The sequence below is a fragment of the Cryptomeria japonica genome, chromosome 10, assembly GCF_030272615.1.
Source record: "Cryptomeria japonica chromosome 10, Sugi_1.0, whole genome shotgun sequence".
Lineage (NCBI taxonomy): Eukaryota > Viridiplantae > Streptophyta > Pinopsida > Cupressales > Cupressaceae > Cryptomeria > Cryptomeria japonica.
This window is the reverse complement of record NC_081414.1, coordinates 304,598,378-304,619,163: the sequence shown is the minus strand read 5'-3', so window position 1 is coordinate 304,619,163 and position 20,786 is coordinate 304,598,378. Positions and strand designations below refer to the sequence as shown.

General features: G+C 35.2%; 1 pseudogene; it reads left to right on the top strand.

The window, feature by feature from the left end:
• The window catches only part of LOC131078940 (aldehyde dehydrogenase 1-like), a 19,135-nt pseudogene extending 919 nt beyond the window's left edge, over positions 1-18,216 (top strand).
• Positions 18,217-20,786: the final 2,570 nt, after the last annotated feature.

Here is a 20,786-nt window from a genome sequence, read left to right as displayed (position 1 = left end):
AAACTCGGCTCTACCTTTACTGATAAAAAAAAATGAAAAATTCTCCTCCTCTCTAGAGATAGTAAACATGCTTTATTTTAGTTGTTTAGGCGAATAAATTAACAAAATTATTTAATTGATAAATAAATGTAGATAAAAGGTTTAGGTAAGTACAAAAAATAGGTTAAATTGATTAAGAAAATGATTTACACTCTTGGCAAGTTATGAATGATGAAGAATATTCTATTATATTGTGTACCATATGATGATATATATTGTAAACACTAAAAACTATCCAATGCCTACATAACAACATTTTATTAATTTTTCTATCTCAATTAATTAAATAATTTTATTATTTAATTAGGATAATTCCTTCTTCCTATAATTAAATTATTTTGATTATTTAATTTTATAATTTCTTCTAGTATTTTTTTAAAGTGCAAGGCATTAGCTTTATGTTGGTCTTGTTATAAATTACTATTAACAAATAAAAAATAAACATATTGAAACTGGGAACAATAAATCTTAAAAGACATAATTATTGTGTGGGTGCTTGTTATACAGGATGGGCAGATAAGATTCATGGATTAACATTGAAGATGAATGGACCATAGCAAGGTTATACCTTGCAAGAACCCATTGGAGTTGTTGGTCAAATAATACCATGGAATTCTCCATTGGTTATGTTTTTAGGTAAAATAAGCCTTGCTTTAACATGTGGATGCACTATCTATTGCAAATGTGATGTTGATGGTTCTCATTGATGTCAACATATTGGTATTAGTGTTAGTGATCTAGAAGATGTGTTCCTGAAATCTTTGGTACTCCGGAAGATGTGATATTCAGTACAGATTGTTCGTGTTGATGGTAATCCAAATTTGGATATGGTATTGATTGATTGTATTCATGAGTATCTTGGTTCTATTCTTATTTTTACTAAGTTGGGTAGTGCTATTTTGGGTCTGGATTAAGTTCAAAATTCGAGGATGAGTAATGACATTTGTGTAGCATGTAAGTCATGTTTTGGGTCCGGAATTTGTGATGGATGTAACATGTTGATCTGACCATTGATGTGTGTTGTGGTATGGTTTACTTCTCATTCCTTCCCACCACCAGAATGTTTAGTGATGACGTATTTCCAATTTCTGTCTTGGCTGACTTAGAAGATTATGTTTCCCGGAGACAGTATATGAGGATGATCTGAATGAGTTAGTGTGGCATCCTTGTGGTAATGATATATGGAAGATGTACAAGACTAAAAAGGAAAAATCCTATTGCTATTGATGTGTGAAGTGTGTTGTTGCTGAGAGGGATCAAAAATAGTTTCGGTATTGTTGATTGTGTAATAGTGGTGGATTCTCAAAGATATAAAATTTCCATAGTTTGTGATGAATATTATGATAAGCTTCTAGATTCAACTGTGTGTATTTTGTTTACATCAACATTTCAGATCAAACTCCATGATCCATTGTCAGGATGAGAGAGAGTTGTTGAGATGAAGTAGATAAATTAAAAACACCATAGCTTAAAAAGGAGAGGAGAGGGTAGAGGAGTGGCACAATTTGCTAGGAGAGAGGACAAATAAAAAAACAAAACAAGAATACAATATAAACACAAAAAAAAACCAAAAAACACAAAATAACAAGAATATCAATAGGTAAATATACAAGAGGAAGAAACTATATAAAAATATACAAATGGGAAAATATATATAAGCATATGAATACATACATAAAAGAAAAAATATATAAGCATATGAATACATACATAAAAGAAAAAATATATAAGCATATGAATTCTCTTTTTCTTTCTTCTTCCTTCAGTAGTGAGCCTTTTTCTAGGCAGTGAGCATTTTGACAATGAGCCACCCTAGTTAAAAATAACCTTAACCAGTGTTATATATTGAGAACTAACATTCTCTGTGGTTTTTCCCTTCTTGGGTTTTCCACGTCATATGTGGTGTTCATTGTGTGATTTGTTTTGTGTATGTGCTTTCATGTTATATTTGCTTTAATTAATTATGTTGGTTATTCCCAATCTATGAAAATATTAAGAAAAAAATTATTGTCAATTGATTCATCCCCCCTCCTAGTTGCCCATATATTTAACAATTGGTATCAGAGCTTTGGTTCCTTGGAAAAGAGCTTAACCGCTTTGAGGTAGATCCTGATCTGATGGCACATAAACTAACCATTCCTATCTTTCAAGGATCCAGCTATAGTTTCTGGAAAGTGAAGATGAGAGGTTATCTGATCTCCTTGGGCTACAACAATTGGAAAGTAGTGGAAACTAAGCGTGTACAACCAGCAAATGGTCTGACCACTCTCGATGAGATTCAAGCCTATGAAGAGAATGAAAAGGCGAGGTATGCTATCTTTAGTTCTCTATCAAAGACTAAATTAAAAAAAAGTTATTTCATTGAATATTTATTATGAGGTTTGGGAAAAGTTGAGAGATATCTATGAGGGAAATGACAAAGTTACATTATCAAAGAAGCTGACAACTAAGTGTAGATATGAGAGCTTGATAATGGAAGAAGGAGAATATATAACAAGCTATCAAAAAGTTGATAGTGCAGTAAATGAAATTTGAGAACTTGGCAGCACCTTGACAGATAAAGACATAATTGAGAAGATTTTGATGTCCCTACTAGAAAGCTACAATGACAAGATATCTGCTATTGAAGAAACTTATGATCTGAAGAAGTTTACTAGGGGACAGCTATATAACACCTTGTCTGCATTTGAGATAAGGAAGTTTGGAAAAGACAAAGCTAAATTTGAGTTTTCCTTTAAAGCCTCTAAGGAAGATCTAGAAGATGAAAGCTTAGATGAGATGGAAGTGAACTTTGTAAGGAAATTGAAGATAGGCACTGACAAATACAAAGGTATGTCACCTCTTAAGATGTGGAAAGACTGGTCATATAGCTACTAGATGTCTGAAAATAGGATGAAGACAAAATTTTAGAGAAGGTAAAGGGAAGTTAATAAGAGAGCCTACTATGTTAAAGATGATGTTGGTATTTCAGATGATGAATCAAACTATGAAGATGGTGATTGTTTGTTTTTGTAGAAAAGGATGTACCTAAGATTGATATTCCTGAGATTGTTGCTACTTCCTTACATGCTAGGAGAGATAGAACTGAATGGTTGATTCATAGTGGATGCATAAATCATATGACTAGTGATAAAAGTAAATTTGTAAAACTTGAAAACTATGATGGTGGATCTGTTAGGTTCAAAGACGATCAGACAACACAAATTGTGGGAATTGGTTCTATTTTTTTTTTATGAAAAACATAATACTGACAATGTTTACTATGTGAAGGGTTTGCATCATAATCTCTTGAGTGTTGGGAACATGTGTGAAAAGGGCTACAATGTTGTTTTTTCAGGATAATGGTTGTGAGATCCAGAAGGGATTTGGAATTGTATGTATTTGCTAGAAGGAGCTACAAAGAAATTGTTTGTTATCTCATACCAATGATAGCTATCTTTGGCATTGGAGGATGTGTCATATCAACATTGATAATTTGGTAAAGATTAGTTCATCAAGTGTAGTGAGAGATTTATTGAGGTTGACCAAATCAGATAACAAAATTTCCAAAGAATGTCAAGTTGGAAAACAAACAAAAGGAATATACAAAGGAAAGGAGCAATCGTCCATCGAATTATTGGACTTGGTGCACACTGATTTATGTGGTCCTACCAGAACAAGGAGTATACAAGGTGAGAAGTATTTCATGTAATTCATTGATGATTATTCTAGAATGTCATGGGTTGTATTTTTGAGAGAGAAGTAAGAAGCATTAGAAAAATAAAGATATTCAAGGCTAGAATTGACAATGAAGTTGATAGAAAGATTAAGTGTTTGAGGTCTGACAAAGAAGGAGTTTTCTTATGATGAGTTTAGAAATTTATACGAGAAACATGGTATTAGAAGATAGTTATCTGCCCTGAGAACACCACAACATAATGGTGTAGTGGAAAGGATTAACCGAACTATACAAGAAGTAGCCAGAACAATGATCAAAGGAGCAAAACTACCAGAAGTCTACTAGAGAGAAGCAATTCACACAGTAATCTACACTCTTAACAAAATTCTATACCGAAAGAGACATGGAAAGACATCATATGAACTATGGCATTGTAGAACTCTGATAGTGAAATATTTTAAGGTATTTGGAAGTAAGCGTTATATCTGAAGAGATGAAGACAATCTTGGAAAATTTGGCAGTAGAGAAAATGAAGGCATATTCCTAGGTTATTCTACAAGGATCAAGGCATATCAATGTTACAACAAAAGATTGAATAAGATTGTTGAAAGTGCAAATGTGAAGGTTGATGAAGGCATTTCTAAAGACTATTGACAAATTGGCAGGTTATGAATCTAATAAATTGGTTGAATGAAAAAGAGAAGAGAAAGCCAAAGAAGAAGAGAAAGAAAAAGAAACTCAGGATGCTCCAGTATCTACATCTAAAACCCCGAGGTATGTATTGAAGAATCATTCAGTAGATTGGATTATTGGAGATAAGAACACAAGAATTATCACAAGAAGCAAAGGAACTCAAGAACAAGTTCTATTGTGTTTACTATATGAGACTGAACCAAAATTTGTAGAAGAATCTTGCAATGATCAAAGTTGGATAAAAGCAATGAGAGAAGAATTAGACTAGATTGAGAAAAACTAGACATGGGAATTAGTTCATAGACTGACATATAAAAATGTAATTGGAACAAAGTGGGTATTCCGAAACAAGTTGGACAATGATGGAGAAGTTGTGAGAAATAAAGCAAGGTTGGTTTGCAAAGGTTACACACAGGTTGAAGGCATTGAATTTGAGGAGACATATGCACCTATTGCTTGGATGGAAGCTATCTTGATGTTTTTGGTTTTTGCAGCTTTTAAGGATTTCGAGGTTTATCAGAATGATGTAAATTCAACATTTTTGAATGGAGAACTGAAAGAAGAAGTCTACATTGAACAACCAGAAGGATTTAAGTTGAAAGATGATCTGAACATTGTTTGTAGATTAAAGAAGGCCCTATATGGATTGTAGCAAGCTTCTAGAGCTTGGTATGGAAGGCTAGATAAGTATTTGATTGATCAAGGTTTTTAGAAGGATTTGCTGACAACAATTTATATTTCAAAACTGATTCAGGTAAAATCTTGAATTTTGTAGTATATGTTGATGATATAATATTTGGAGGAAATGAAGGCATGTGCAGGAAGTTTGCTAATGAGATATAGAAGGAATTTGAGATGTCCATGATCAGTGATTTAAATTTCTCTCTCAGTTTGCAAGAAAATCAGAATAGCAAAGGTATTTTCATTTCACAATTCAAATACATTAAGGAATTGTTGAAGAAGTTTGGGTTGGAGAAATCCAAACTGGTGTGTACACCTATGACCACCAGATACAAGTTAACTAAAAATGTTAAATCTCCTAAAGCTGATGCAAGTCAGTACAGATCAATAATTGAAGTACTATTATATTTGTCTACTACTAGACTAGATATCATGTATGTAGTTTGTTTAGCGGCTAGATTTCAACAAGAACCAAAAGAATCACATGTTGTGGCAGTAAAAAGAATTTTCAGATATTTAAAAGGAACATAAGAGTTTGGTTTGTGGTATCCCAAAAATTGAGATTTTACTTTAACAATTTATACAGATGCAAATTGGGTCGGAAGTGTTGATGACAAGAAAAGTACAAGTGATGGAGCATTCTTCCTTGGCTCCTAGTTGGTTGCTTGGTCAAGCAAGAATCAAGATTTTGTGTCTTTATCTATAGTTGAAGTAGAATGTATTGCAACATCTTCATGTTGCACATAGATTCTTCGGATGAAGCAAACATTGAAGGATATTGGTGTAATGTTCAATGAACCCATCTCAATTATGTCTGATAACACTAGTGCAATAAATATTTCTAAGAATCCGGTACAATATTCTATAAAAAAGCATATATCTATTTGATATTATTTCTTGAGGGAAAAGGTGTTGGATAGTGAAGTAAATCTTGAGTATATATCGACAAAAGAGCAGATTGCAAACATCTTCATAAAGGCATTGTGTAAAGATACTTTTAAGTATCTCTGACAAAAGTTAGGGGTATTACCCCTTCCTAATTTGAACTAATGTACATTTGAATGTGCATTGGTCTAGTGAACAAATTGAATATTCTTATCTGGACTAATGCTTGGGTGCTTCCTCTTAGAGGGAGTAGGAGTAAGTTTCATAGGGGGAGTTATGCTTGCATTTGTGTTTGATGTCAAAGGGGGAGAGATGTGCAAAGAGATATATTGGCTTACAGATAATGTGCAGAGATGTTGATCTAATGATGCAGAGTGAGTTGTGTGTTTTTTGTTTGTTGTTGATGGTTGTTGCCATCAATGACAAAGGGGGAGAATATTGAAAATGTGATCTTGATGGTTGTCATTGTTGTTAACATATTGGTATTGGTGTTAGTGGTCTGAAAGATGCGTTCCCAGAATCTTTGGTACTTTAGTGTTGGCATTTTTTATGTTTATGTTGTGATTGTCATTGATGGACACACACTTGCTTTGAGATCACTTTTTATGTATGAGTTATGCTCAATTGGTATTTGTTCCAAACTGATATTATGTATTATAGTCTTTAGGCTATTGGTGTTTTGCAAAAAGTGTTTACTGATCTCAAGCGAAGTGAAGAAACTGAAGTGGTAGTTATCATTTTCCTAGTCTTCATTTTTGGACAACCACTAATCGGTTTAATGTTTGAACCGGTATTACTCTGTGATGAGTTACCAACCGGTAATCGGCAAAGTTGTATGAATCGGTAATACTCTGTGATGAGTTACCAATCAGTATTTTTGTGATAAGTTACCATCCACCGACACTTTGACGGTGATTTGTGTCGTGTTATCAAATATGTCTAGATGCAATGAACCTAGGAACTTGCAATGTAATCCTGTTGGACCGACATGAAATCAGATTCCTTTTTAAGGACATCATGTCTAGGGTTTTAGGATATATAGCTGTTAGGGTTTTTGGTGGTTGATGAGTTTTTGTATGTGCGATCTTAGAAGAGAAGATCAAGTCTATGTGCTGTAACAGAGTGTGGATTTACTGAAGACCGAAGTAATGTTGAAATGCATTAGCAATGAGCTATCATGGATCTAACCAAGCAGACTGTGCTATTTGCTAGATCATTCACTTGTTGATTACTCACATCTTCGACAAGTCTGAAACCCTTAACCGGGTAGGCCCAGAAAAGCCTTTGTAAATCCTCTAACAAGGTGGTTCACATCTATGGATCTGAAATCCTCTCACAAGGTAGTCTTTAATTGAACTTATCTCCTAATAGAGATTGAGATTCCTAACAGGATCTATTTTGGTAAAGAACATTATATGACCTTAACCGGTCTGATTACTATTCTGCAGATAGTTACTTGTGAGTCTCATCTCACAGTGGTTTTTACCATTTGGGTTTCCACGTCAAAATCTCATGTTATGGTGATTGTGCTTCTGTGGGTGAATGCCTTATTTGCTGTTTGGTTTGCATTTGTGTTAACCGGTTTGTTAGTAAAACTATTATATCGGTTTACTGCTAAACTGTTTGAGTGTTTAAGTTCAGTATTTTTTTGTATACTAATTCACCCCCCCTCTTAGTATTCATCAATTGGTATCAGAGCCAACCTTTCTATAAGTTTAACCACTTGGAAAGAGATATGGAGGAATACACTGTGAGGGAACTTAATCATCGACTCACTCAGTCTGAGAAAGCCTATGATGAACTCAAAGTCAAGTATAAGGCCTCTCTGGCAAAAAGGAGAGAGCATGCTAAGAAATTGATGGAGCTAACTGAAAATAGTTCCTCTGATGAAGCAGACATGTAAGCCCTAGTTGAAGAAGTTGAAAATTTGAATGAGTCTAATGCCAACCTGAGAAGGGAACTTGAAGGACTGACTATCAGGATGTGTCAAGAGCTTGAGAACCGGAGAAAAGCTGAAGATCTAGTAAAAGACAAAGATCATGAGATCTCTAAGTTGAAGAAAGAAATTAGTGCACTTAGCGCTCATCTCCAAGAGAGAAAAGTGGAAAAAGAGGAAATGCAAGGTGAAATAAACATGGCTATTTCTAAGAATGCAACCTTGAAGGAATCCAATGCTGCTATTACCAAAGAACTCACTGAGTCAAAGGAAATACTTGCCAAATTCAATAAGAGCACTGTCAAGCTAGAGCAGAAGCTTGAATTAACTAAACCGGTAAAGAATACTAATGGACTTGGTTTCTCTGAATATAAGGGAGGAGAGATCTCTGGAGAAAAATATGTAGCATCAAAGAAGCAACCAACACCAAAGGATAAAGGTAATAAAAATTTCAAACCTGTTTGCTTTAATTGTCTCAAGGAAGGACATACTACTAATGTTTGTAGAAACAAGGCTTACAATAACTTTCCTTACTTTCTAAACAATAAGCCTAGATCCAATAGATTCAATGGAAATTGTTATGCATGCAACAAGTCTAGGCATAGAGCATTTGAATGTAGGTCTGACATGCACAACACTGGAAGGTATCCTCAAAGGAGTCAAGGAGTCTTTCTTGAACCCTCTGGGAACCGAAATCCAAACTGGTTTAATACCTATAATCATCAGTCAGGAAGCGGTGGCTATCAAGCGGCAACTAGATGGAGAGAAACCTGTTGGATCTGTCATGGTAGTGGTCACACAGCTGCAAAATGCAGAAGGAAGAATGAAAACATGAATAATGGACCTTGGAGAGCACCTGGAATGGTTTGCTATCATTGCAACAAACTGGGTCATATAGCAAGATTCTACAGAATGAGAAAGAATATATCGGATGATATACTGGTCACTCCGGAAGGAAAGATTGATGTTGAAACTGTTCAAGTGGATATGAAGAAAACTTGGAAAAAGAAGCCAGAAGAAGTGTCTCTAGAAGAACCAGTTTCTACACTTAGTGTGGAAATCTCTGAGTCGACAAACTAAGCTATAGGAAAGCTTAGGGGGAAACAAATTGATAAAATATTTTGAACCCCCAGTTTACACCAGTAAAAGATCTTAACCGGTATGTGATACCTGTCAATTGGCGGAAGACCAGAAACAGTAAAAGGCAAATTAGGGTTTATGCCCTAATGATGGAGCATTTATTATGGTAGGTGGAGAATTCATTTAAAAAGGATTTTCAAGTCATTTTCACTTATCATTTTTTGAGCGAAGAAGTTTTCAAGTGTAGGGCGACAAAAGACGATTTGTCTTGCAATTCAGAGAGATTTCAAAACCTTGAAGAAGAATCTAAAGATAACATCAATCGGTCAAGTGTAGAACTCAAAGCGGTAACCCAAAAACTAAAGTAGTGAGTGGCAAAGCAGAATTTGCAAGCCCTAAATCTCGACTTTCGAAGGTATTTTTCGAGTTTCTTTGTTTATCATGGCTTCAGCATCGCACTCTAGTTCTAGTGCACTCGTTGATTCAGTAGATTTCATCTAATGGAAGGCAAAATATAATGCACTATCTCAATTACCCATTGGTGTTATAGTCGAGGAAGGTATTTCGGATTACATTGACTATAAAATTGAAGACCTAGGATCTCTAGTGATCCATTCTCAATTGAGTTTGTTCTGCGGGAAGGACAAGAAGATCAAACCGGAATTCAGCATCTTGGAAAAGAAGAAGCTTCACAATGCGGTCTATTTTCTTGAAGAATTCACAGATGATCACATCCGCATCATTCTAAGCAGAGTACATGGTGACAAAATGTATTTGGAGTGGACACATGACATCACACCAGAAGCGATTCATGCCATCACCAGTTTCTGTAATGTTGGAGAAGTGCCAGGCCTAAGGAAGATCAGCAAGACCCGAATGACCAAGCTCACCGGTTCTGTGAGCGACCAATGGGGAATGACCATCAATACCATCAAGCACAATCTAGTCAAGTATGCTTGCATGGTTATAGATTACCGGACATTCCATGCTAGCAGAATTAACTTTGTCTCTATTGCAGCGGTAAATGTTGGCTACAGGATGATCGTGAAAGATACCTCATTTGATTTATGCACCTATATGCAAAGGCAACTACTGGTGAACCTGAAGTCAATCAAATAGGACAATGCCTTGAGGTTTAAATTCAGACAACTATTGGTTGGATTGTTCTTCTACTTCCAAGGCTACTTTCCAGGAGTCGGCGATATTCAGTGGTCTGCTGACCAACCGGTTACAAAGCAAATCAAGGAAAGTCTTCAAGCGGTTGGAACCGGTTATCCTGAAGTCTTGAACAAATACTTTGATGATTTCAGATGCAAGATGAGCCAAAGGGTGAGAATATCTGGTGATATTGTCAAGAAGTATGAAGAGGACATCTGCTTTATCATCAAAGTAGATGAGTGCATAATGGAGGTTGTTGAGCCCAGAAAGGAAGAAGTGGAGCCTATGGGTTATGAGGTGATGTACGACATGCTAGACGGGTATGCTTCTACCCTGCTTGCCTCACCACTTGATCCTAAAATGAAGAGAACCGACACCTATCTGGAAAGGGTTACACCGGTTGAGGAGCCCTATGTGAAGAAAGGAAAGGCAGTACCATCTGTATCGGCACCGGTTACTTCAGCGAGTCCTAAAGTGACCAAGCGGTCACCGACAAAGAAGAAACTGGAAGTTTCACCCGCCAAAGTCTTTGAGAGAAAGCAGAAGACAAAAGGCAACACATCGGACTCAGAAGATACATAATCTGAAGAAAAGCCTAAGAAGACTAGGCAAACAAGAAAGAAGACAAAGACAACCAGCAATGAACTGACATCATCAGCACTGGTAAATATTGATATTTCCTCTTACAAACCTTTGACACATTGTCAAAGAACTATTAAGAACATTAGGAGAAAAGTGTTGAGTGATTTGGCAGATTGTTTTGATGATTTCAATGATAGTGAGAAGGAGGAAGTGGAACAGGAAGTCATTCAATATTTATGTATTAATGATCGGTTGCCATCAGAAATTAAATCTGTGACACTAGATTCTTTATATAATTCTTTAGACAACAAATGGTGCATTGCCATAGAAAAGGAACAGGAGATAAGAGAGGAAATATTTGCTCAACATTTTCCTGATGTGTCTAATTCTGAACTTTATGAAGTTATGGAAAAATATAAAGGCCTCTTCTTTATGCGGAGAAGGAGACTCTTGTTGCTAGAAGGGAAAGTCCCTGAGGTGGTAAAAGATACCCACTCTCATGCCTAGGCAACTCTGAGATTGCACCAAGTGTCCAAAGCCAACAAAAAGGCTGAACAAGAACCAGAAATAGCAAAACCGGATGAGGTGTATAATAGTGAAGGAGAATAGGTCATTGAGCAAATGGACCTTATTGATGTTGATGCTTTGGACGGTGAAGATGTTACTCTGGATACACCAACAGAAATGGTAGGATAGGAGAAATAGGACAAGGAAAAGAGAAAGGAGGAAGAGAAGAGAAATGAAGAAGAGAGGAAGCAAAAGGAAGAGGAGAAGAGAAATGAAGAAGAGAAAAGAAAAGAGGAAGAGAAGAGAAAAGAGGAAGAGAAGAGAAAAGAAGAGGAGAAGAGAAAACAGGAAGAGGAGAAGAAGAAGAAGAAAGAAGACAAGAAACGGGAAGAAGAGAAGAAGAAGAAGAAGAAGGAAGAGGAGAAGAAACAGGAAGAGGAGAAGAAGAAGACGAAGAAGGAAGAGGAGAGGAAAGAAGAAGAGAAGAGGAGAGAAGAAGAAAGGAAGAAGGAAGAAGAGAAAAGAAAGAAAGAAGCTCAGGAGAAGAAGGCAAAAGATGATAAGCAAAAAGCCAAGGAAAAGGAGGAAGCAGCAAAGAGTGTACATGTAGAGACCCCAAAGGCAACCGGTGGTAAAGCCAAACTGGTTGACATCACCAGTCCCATTGACCTCCAGTCTGCAAATGAAACGGAGCTATTGCAAAGCATTAAGCTTGCTCAAGAGCGACTGGAAGCACTAAGGAGGAAAAGGAGGAAGATATGATTCAAACTGCAGTGGAAACTCTCACCAGTTTGATTCCCGATACCAATCTCCCAAGTACTGATTCCTCTCTAGCTCAATTGAAGCTCCTATGCATAGTTGTAGAAGACTAAGTGCAATTTTTGGAAGATGTTGTTGAAGCCAATGCTCAAAATAAGCATCAAAAGGCTCTGAACACTGCCATGGTGAAGAAGTTGAATGAGATCCAATCTGAACTTTAGAAGGCACAGAAGGACATAAGAGATGCTCTGGATGAGGGGAATCTGCTACTCAGTAAGATATGTCAACCTCAACTATTTTTTGATGATGTGCTTGCTTAGAAAGACAAACCGCAAACTGATTTGCAGACATTCATAAGCACCTTCAAGACGCCCTATGATTCCTTCACCACTTATGGGAAAACCGTTCACCGGTTTCAACTCCAGTATGCAAAAATAGAGTTAGAGATCAACAACTGGACATGATATTTGCAGGAACTTCAACTGGTTCTACTACCAAGATTGCAAATACTCCAAAAATGCTATCTCAATCTGGATGCCTTAACGGTCACTCAAGAGATGAGTACCTTGGATGCCATGGAGGAACAGGTATCCCAAATGCAAACGGAAAGTGAGGTTGTTACCTCATTGCTTGAGTCATGGTCTTTATCCATGAAGACATTTATGCAAAACTTTAAATCCGTCTTTCACAAGTTTCACTCTTTATTGTTTTAAACTCTTATGATTTTAATGATAATGGAAATAGGGGTTATTCAGCTGTACTTTGTCATTGTTGGCAAAGGGGGAGTAGTATTCTATATTTAAAATTTTTGATGCATTTTATGTATACTTTCATGTTTATCTTTGTAAGGGAGTAGTATATATTGTATTTTCTGCAAAAGGGGTAGTGTATATGCTTAGGGGGAGTAATTTTGATTATGGCATATTTTTGTTGTAAAACACTTAGATGTCAAAAATTTCCTAAGTGTTGCCATCAATGCCAAAGGGGGAGATTGTTGGTATTTTTGATGTTTATGTTATGATTGTCATTGATGGACACACAATTGCTTTGAGATCACTTTTTATGTATCAGTTATGCTCAACCGATATTTGTTCCAAATCGGTATTATGTATTATAGTCTTTAGGCTATCAGTGTTTTGCAGAAAGTGTTTACCGATCTCAAGCAGTATGAAGACCTCAAGCGGTTTGAGAATCTCAAGCGGAGCGAAGAAACTGAAGCGACAGTTATCATTTTCCTAGTCTTCATTTTTGGACAACCAGTAATCGGTTTAATGTTTGAACCAGTATTACTCTGTAATGAGTTACCAATTGGTAATCGATAAATTTGTATGAACCAGTAATACTCTATGATGAGTTACCAACCGGTATTTTTGTGATGAGTTACCATCCATCGACACTTTGATGGTGATTTGTGTCATATTATCAAATGTGTCTAGATGCAATAAACCTAGGAACTTGTAATGTAATCCTATTGGACCGACATGAAATCAGATTCCTTTTTAAGGACATCATGTCTAGGGTTTTAGGAAATATAGTTGTTAGGGTTTTTGGTGGTTGATGAGTTTTTGTATGTGCGATCTTAGAAGAGAAGATCAAGTCTGTGTGCTATAACAGAGTGTGGATTTACTGAAGACTGAAGTAATGCTAAAATGCATTAGCAATGAGCTATCATGGATCTAACCAAGCAAACTGTGCTATTTTCTAGATCATTCACTTGTTGATTACTCACATCTTCGACAAGTCTGAAACCCTTAACCTGGTAGGCCCATAAAAGCCTTTGTAAATCCTCTAACAAGGTGGTTCACATCTATGGATCTGAAATCCTCTCACAAGGTAGTTTTTAATCGGACTTATCTCCTAATAGAGATTGAGATTCCTAACAGGATCTGTTCTGGTAAAGAACATTGTATGACCTTAACTGGTCTGGTTACTATTCTACAGATAGTTACTTGTGAGTCTCATCTCACCGTGGTTTTTCCCATTTGGGTTTCCATGTCAAAATCTCTTGTGTTATGGTGATTGTGCTTCTGTGGGTGAATGCCTTATTTGTTGTTTGGTTTGCATTTGTGTTAACCGGTTTGTTAGTAAAACTATTATACCGGTTTACTGCTAAATTGTTTAAGTGTTTAAGTTCAGTTTTTTTTTAATACTAATTCACCCCCCCACCTCTTAGTATTCATCAATTAGAAGATGTGATATTCGGTACAGATTGTTCATGTTGATGGTAATCTATATTTGGATATGGTATTGATCAATTGTATTCATGAGTATCTTGGTTCTATTCTTATTTTTGCTAAGCTAGGTAGTGCTATTTTGGGTCTGGATTAAGTTCAGAATTCGAGAATGAGTAACGATATTTGTGTAGTGTGTGAGTCATGCTTTGGGTCTAGAATTTGTGATGAATGTAGCATGTTGATCTGACCATTGATGTGTGTTTTGGTATGGTCTACTTCTCATTCCTTCCCACCAATAGAATGTTTAGTGATGACCTATTTCAATTTTTTTTGTCTTGGTTGACTTAGAAGATTATGTTTCTTGGAGACAGTATATATATGAGGATGATTTTAATGAGTTAGTGTGACATTCTTGTGGTAATGATATATGGATGATGTGAAAGACTGAAAAGGAAAAATCTGATTGTTGTTGATGTGTGAAGTGTGTTGTTGTTGAGAGGGATCGGAAATAGTTTCGATATTGTCGATTGTGTAATAGTGATGGATTCTCTTTTTCTTTCTTCTTCCTTTAGTAGTGAGCCCTCCCGCAAAGAGAATTTTGGTAGTGAGCCACCCTTTGTAAAAATCACCTTAGTCGATGTTATATATTGAGAACTACCATTCTTCATGGTTTTTCCCTTCTTGGGTTTTCCACGTCATACCTGGTGTGAACATTGTGTGATCTATTTTGTGTATGTGCTCTCATGGTATATCTTCTTTGATTAATGTTGTTGGTTATTTTGGATCTGTGAAAATATCATGGAAAAGTTTATTGTCAACTAATTCACCCCCCCCCCCTCTTAGTTGCCTAGATATTTAACACTATCATCATAAAACCTGTAGAATAGACCCCCTTACTTTCCTTTACCTTGCCCAATTGGCCAAGGAGGTAACTTCCTACTATTCTATATTTTCTTGAATATGTGATGATAGATTTCTAAATATTTAGTATATTTATTTGTCAAATAACAATTTGTATATAGGTTGTTTACATACTGATTTGATTGTTCTAATGTAACAAGCAGGAATACCACTAGATGTTCTTAATGTGTTGCCTAGTTTTGGAGAAATAGTTGGTGTAGCCATGAGCAATCATATGGATATAAAAAATGTATTCTTACCTAAGATCTCTTTATTTTATTTAGATATATTATCAAAATAACTCATGAAGTCATATAATGCATTAGTATTTTGTGTTGTGTGGATAATGATATCAAATTTTAATTCACTGGGTCAACTAAGGTAGGGAGATTGATAATGGAGGCAGCTACAAAGAGCAACTTGAAGCCCGTGACTTTAAAACTTGGTGGGAAATCACCTCTGATTATTTTGGATGATGTTGATGTTGAACAGGCCAACAATATTGCTCACATATCTTTCTTTGCTAATATGGTTGCCCTGCTCTACTTGCCTCTGCACTATGAATTTGATAATATCTTGTGAATTTTTGCTATCTATATTGATATAATTGACTTGAAATTGTAGGGGCAAGTATGTTGTGCTGGACCTAGGGTATTTGATTGGGAGGGCACCTATGATGAATTTGCAAAAGGACTAGTGGAAAGAGAAAAGAAGAAAGTGATAAGGGTCCATTTTCTTCTAGGAGTTCAACATGGGCCTTAGGTAACTCTTTTATGTACAAACTACTTCATATCTTTTATTATTTTTTTATGAAATATTTACCATTTGTTTGGGAGGGCACCTACGATGAATTTGTAAAAGGACTAGCGGGAAGAGAAAAGAAGAAAGTGATAAGGGTGCATTTTCTTCTAGGAGTTCAACATGGGCCTTAGGTAACTCTTTTATGTACAAACTACTTTACATCTTCTGTTATTTTTTTATGAAATATTTACTATTATGAATATTTTTTTGGTTATTTAATATGAGAACATACATAATTTAGAAAAACAAATCATATCTAAAAAATTAAACTCTAGGTTGGTTTACAAGATGCATATAAATAAGAAGTAACTAATTTACATTAATAAATGATATCTACGATTACTAAATTAAATATTATAGTTTTTGGGTAGAGTAGATGTAAATAAGAATAATGTTGCTTATTTTTGTGATAAAAAAATGATTGTATTTAATGAATATTTTGAATCTTTAATGTTTTTGTCCTTATGGTCCCTATTAGTGAAATAGATCTAACCCTATGTTGGATCTATGCTTTTCTTGGGACCAAACTTGTAGGTTTAAGTCGAGTTTTTTGTTGTGAATTCTACTTAGTGCGTACCTCTATTCTATTGTTTTTTTAATTGGTCTTCATTTTCTTACTCACTCAAAAAAATAAGGTTGGTCTTAATGGAGAAAGTATACACCATCTTACCTAAATTGCTCTTGCCACTTTCATATGTCTAAAGGGTTAGATGTTACAATAAGATACTTATCTCTTTCCTATTAGTTTAGGCTCTTAGAAGGAGGATTTAATATCTTTAATCCAGTGTTAGATAATTGTGATGCAATTATATATAATGAAATAAGTTATATTATGCTTAGGTATCTTTTGGCCATTCATCCATAAGCGAGGATTAACTTGTTCCTCTTACATTTATAGATATTGTGTTTCCCTATTATTGAACTAAAATGCATATTAGGGTACAAAGGGTCACATAATCTAGCAAATTTACGTGGCTTAGATCATTTTACCAAAGAAGACTATATTGGAAAATGATAAAAAAAATTAATATAAGAAAAAAATACATTATAGACCCTTATTTTTTGTCTTAAAATAATTATTGTAATTTCTTAGACCATTTTATCATCAATCTAAATGTATATTTTATTTAACCCCTTTCACTAAATCCATGTGAAAATGTGAATTCTTAAAATCATTCCCATGAGCATTAGGAGTGAATTATTTGTAGGATGAGATAGAAGGTGAAAGAATTCATTGTAGAGGAGCAAAATGGTAGAGAGAAGAAGAAAGTGGAGTGGATACCCTATATGAGGTGACAAGAGATACATTTAATCTAAAAGAGTGTAAACAATACTATGATAGAATTAGATATAGATATAATTTGAAGAGTTATAAGGGGTGTTTTTATCATCCCTCACTAAATAATATTATATGTGTGTTGTAAATTGTTAATGATCTTAATTTTTTTTAATATCACTGATGCATTTAAATGACTATATAATTAATTTTATTTTTTGTTGTAAAGTGAAGCCTATTAAAAATAGAATTAGAAGTGTAGTTGTTAGTTTAGACATTTGATATATTTTTTTTACATCAAATCAAATAATAAAAATCTAAAAATCTATTACATGGCATAATATTGTTTTATATTTATAATAAGTTTTTTAATACTCATTATTTTCTCTTATATAATGACTTAACATAATATTCGTTGCAGATTGACAACGCGTAGTTTAATAAAATATTAAAGTATGTTGATCTTGGAAAGAAAGAGAAAGCTAACTTACTTATTGGGGGTCAAATTTGGGGTGACAAAAGATTTTATATAGAACCTACCATATTTTGTGACGTTGAGGTACCAAAAAAATATTCCATCTACTTTCATTATATGTCAAGTTAGTATTCTTACATATAATCTTTTGATTCACATTTTAATGTGTTTTTATCTTACAGGGTAATATGAAGATTGCCCAAGAAGAAATATTTGGACGGGTCATGTCAATAATTAAAATCATAGATATTTTTTAAAATATTTTTACATTCTATTTTTTTTTAAAAGTTATTTTCAGATATAAATTTATAATGGCACACATCATAAATTATGGCAAAGGACTGTGGAGGAGGTGATAGAAAGGGGGAACAAAACAAAGCATGGTTTAGCAGTTGGCATTGTGACAAAAAAATTGATGTGGCCAATAGAGTTTCTAGAGCTCTTTGTGCAAGAGTGATTTGGATCAATTTCTATTTAGTAGTTGATAAAGATGCTCATTTTGGTGGCTACAAAATGAGTGGAATTGGAAGAGAGAATGGCCTTCAAGTTCTTCAAAACTATTTACAAGTAAAACCTATCATCTGCCCTCTTCATGAATCACCTTGGTTATAAAATATTTCTATTTTTAAATTAGTGGTCATTAGGTGCTTGGTATAAAAAATAATATGAAACATATTCTTATTAATTCTTCATACTTATTTAAGAAAATATATTAATATAAGAGCATCCGAGTTACAGTTGCATAATGACCTCCAATTGGCTGAACTTGAACTACAAGGAGACCTTGAGAATACATCACTCACTTTAACCAACTTGTTAGGGTCAAGGTTGATCTTAGAAGACTGCATAATCATAAAATCAAAGGATGGAGAGCTAGAGAAAAAATGAATTGGTTAGATATTAGAGATCGAGAGTCTAAATTCTTCTTCCATATTCTTAAAATGAAACAAGCCAGAGAAAAAATTGACACTATCTGGGATCAAAATAAGAACCTATTTGAACCAACTGAAATTCTTGAATGTTTTGCCCAGTTCTACAAGAATCTATTTGCTACTAAACTAGGTAGGGAGGAACAGGAGAATGCCAAAAAGATTATTATGTCCCTAGTTCCCAAGATTATTGACAAAGAGGACAGTAAGTTACTTGAAATGGGTATTACAAAATAAGAAATTAGGGGAGCTATCTTGGCTCTTAGCAATGACAAATTCCCCGACCTTGATGGGTTCCCAGTAGAATTTTATAAAGAAAACATTGGGTGGATTGTTGATGATCTTTACTCCCTATACACTGAGGCGATAAATAGTGGCTCCTTAGGCAAGAATGTTAATCAAGGTCTAATAAAGCTCATCCCCAAGGAAGGAGACAAAACCTTAATTAAAAATTGGAGACCCATCACACTGTTGAATGTGTCCTACAAAAGTTTAGCTAAGTTGGTTGCATGCAGATTGGAAAAGATCTTACCTAAGATTTTCAGCAATACTCAAACAAGGTTTGTTAAAGGACAATACATAATGGAAAACTTAATTACATGTTGGGAGTCCTTGCATTGGGCGAAGGAATCATGGTAGAGTGGAGCCATGTTGCTCATAGATTTTGAGAAAGCATGTGACAAAATAGAATGGGAGTACATCATTTAGATGCTTCAATCATTAGGCATCCCCCCTGGATTTTGTAATATGGTCAAAACTTTACTATGTGATGCCAATGTCGTCGTTGAAGTCAATCGATTAAGATCCTCCAATTTTGCACTTACTAGATCTATCAGAAAGGGGTGTCTTTTAGCTCCTACCCTATTTGTACTAGCCATAGATGCAATGTTCTACCTACTTAAGGACTCCTCTTCTACTCCCGCTGTTAGGGGTATTACTTTAACTAACAAAGAGGAAATTTGTAATATCCAATTTGCTGATGACACTGCACTATTAATTAAGCTAGAGGAAGAAAACCTTGCAGCCCCGATGAAAAATATGGGTATTTTTTGTTTGGCATCTGGTAGCAAAATTGCTCTTCACAAATCCAATCTTCTTGGCTAGGAGGACAACCCTCCAGGATGGCTTACGAAATTCTCTCTTATTTGGCTGGGCCCAACACAGATTGTAAAATATCTAGGTATTCCTTTCTCTGTCCTCCCAAACCTAAAAGAAATGTGGGAATGGGTAAGGAACATGATAGATAAGAAACTCTCAAAGTGGAATAAGAATTTTCTCTCCTTAGCTGGAAGATTCCAGGTCTGTCAAAATTTTTTAGCCTCTTATAATATCTATTTCTCATCAGCCTGGCTATTTAAGAACTACCAATTCAATCATGTCCAAAAGCAAATTAGGGAATTCTTATGGTCAGATGGAAAGGGGACTAAGAAACAACATGCAGTCAAGTGGGAGTGGTGCACTATGATTAAACTATCTGTTGGAATGGGGTTGAAAGACCTAAAACTACAAGGAATTGCTCTTGCTTCCAAATGGATCCTTAAGGCCATGGAATGCAATGGACCATGGAAAGTGCTTATAAGGAATAATATTAAATGCTTTGTTCCTAAGAAAGCTAAGAAATGGAAGGACCTCCCATTACTGGATAGTCTTATGGGGCAGTTTGAGGTAGCTCCAGCTGGGTCTGATATCTTCAAGTCCCTATGGAAGGCCTAGGAACATGTGAGGCACTTGGTGAATGTCAAAATTGATGGCACTAAACAGGTGAATATTGTTGATAATAGATCAATATGGTGGAACTTATTCCATAATGGGAAACCATTAGCCATGCTTCAAGGCTGCTTTGCATTGAAATGGCATAATAGGGGTATTAAAATTTTTGAACAGCTGTTTACAAACAACCAATTCAGATCGTGGGAGGAGCTGCAAACTACCTTTTCTATCCCAGAATCCCAGAATAGGACATACAATGCCCTTATATTGGCATTAGCCTCTGCTCTCCCCCCCATGACTGCGTTATGCTGGACTGATAATACACCTCTCCCCTCCCTAAAAGCCAAGTGCATTTACTCCACACTCACCAAGTTCGATACCATCTTTCTGCACCTTAATAAATTCTGGGACCTAGACTGGGAACCGAAGACTTGGAAAGATTGTCTAAGTAGATTTTGGATGGCCCATAATGAACCTAAAAAAAATTTCTTTGGTTGGCGATTACTACTAAATAAACTCCCCATAAAAAATAAGGAAGGTTCT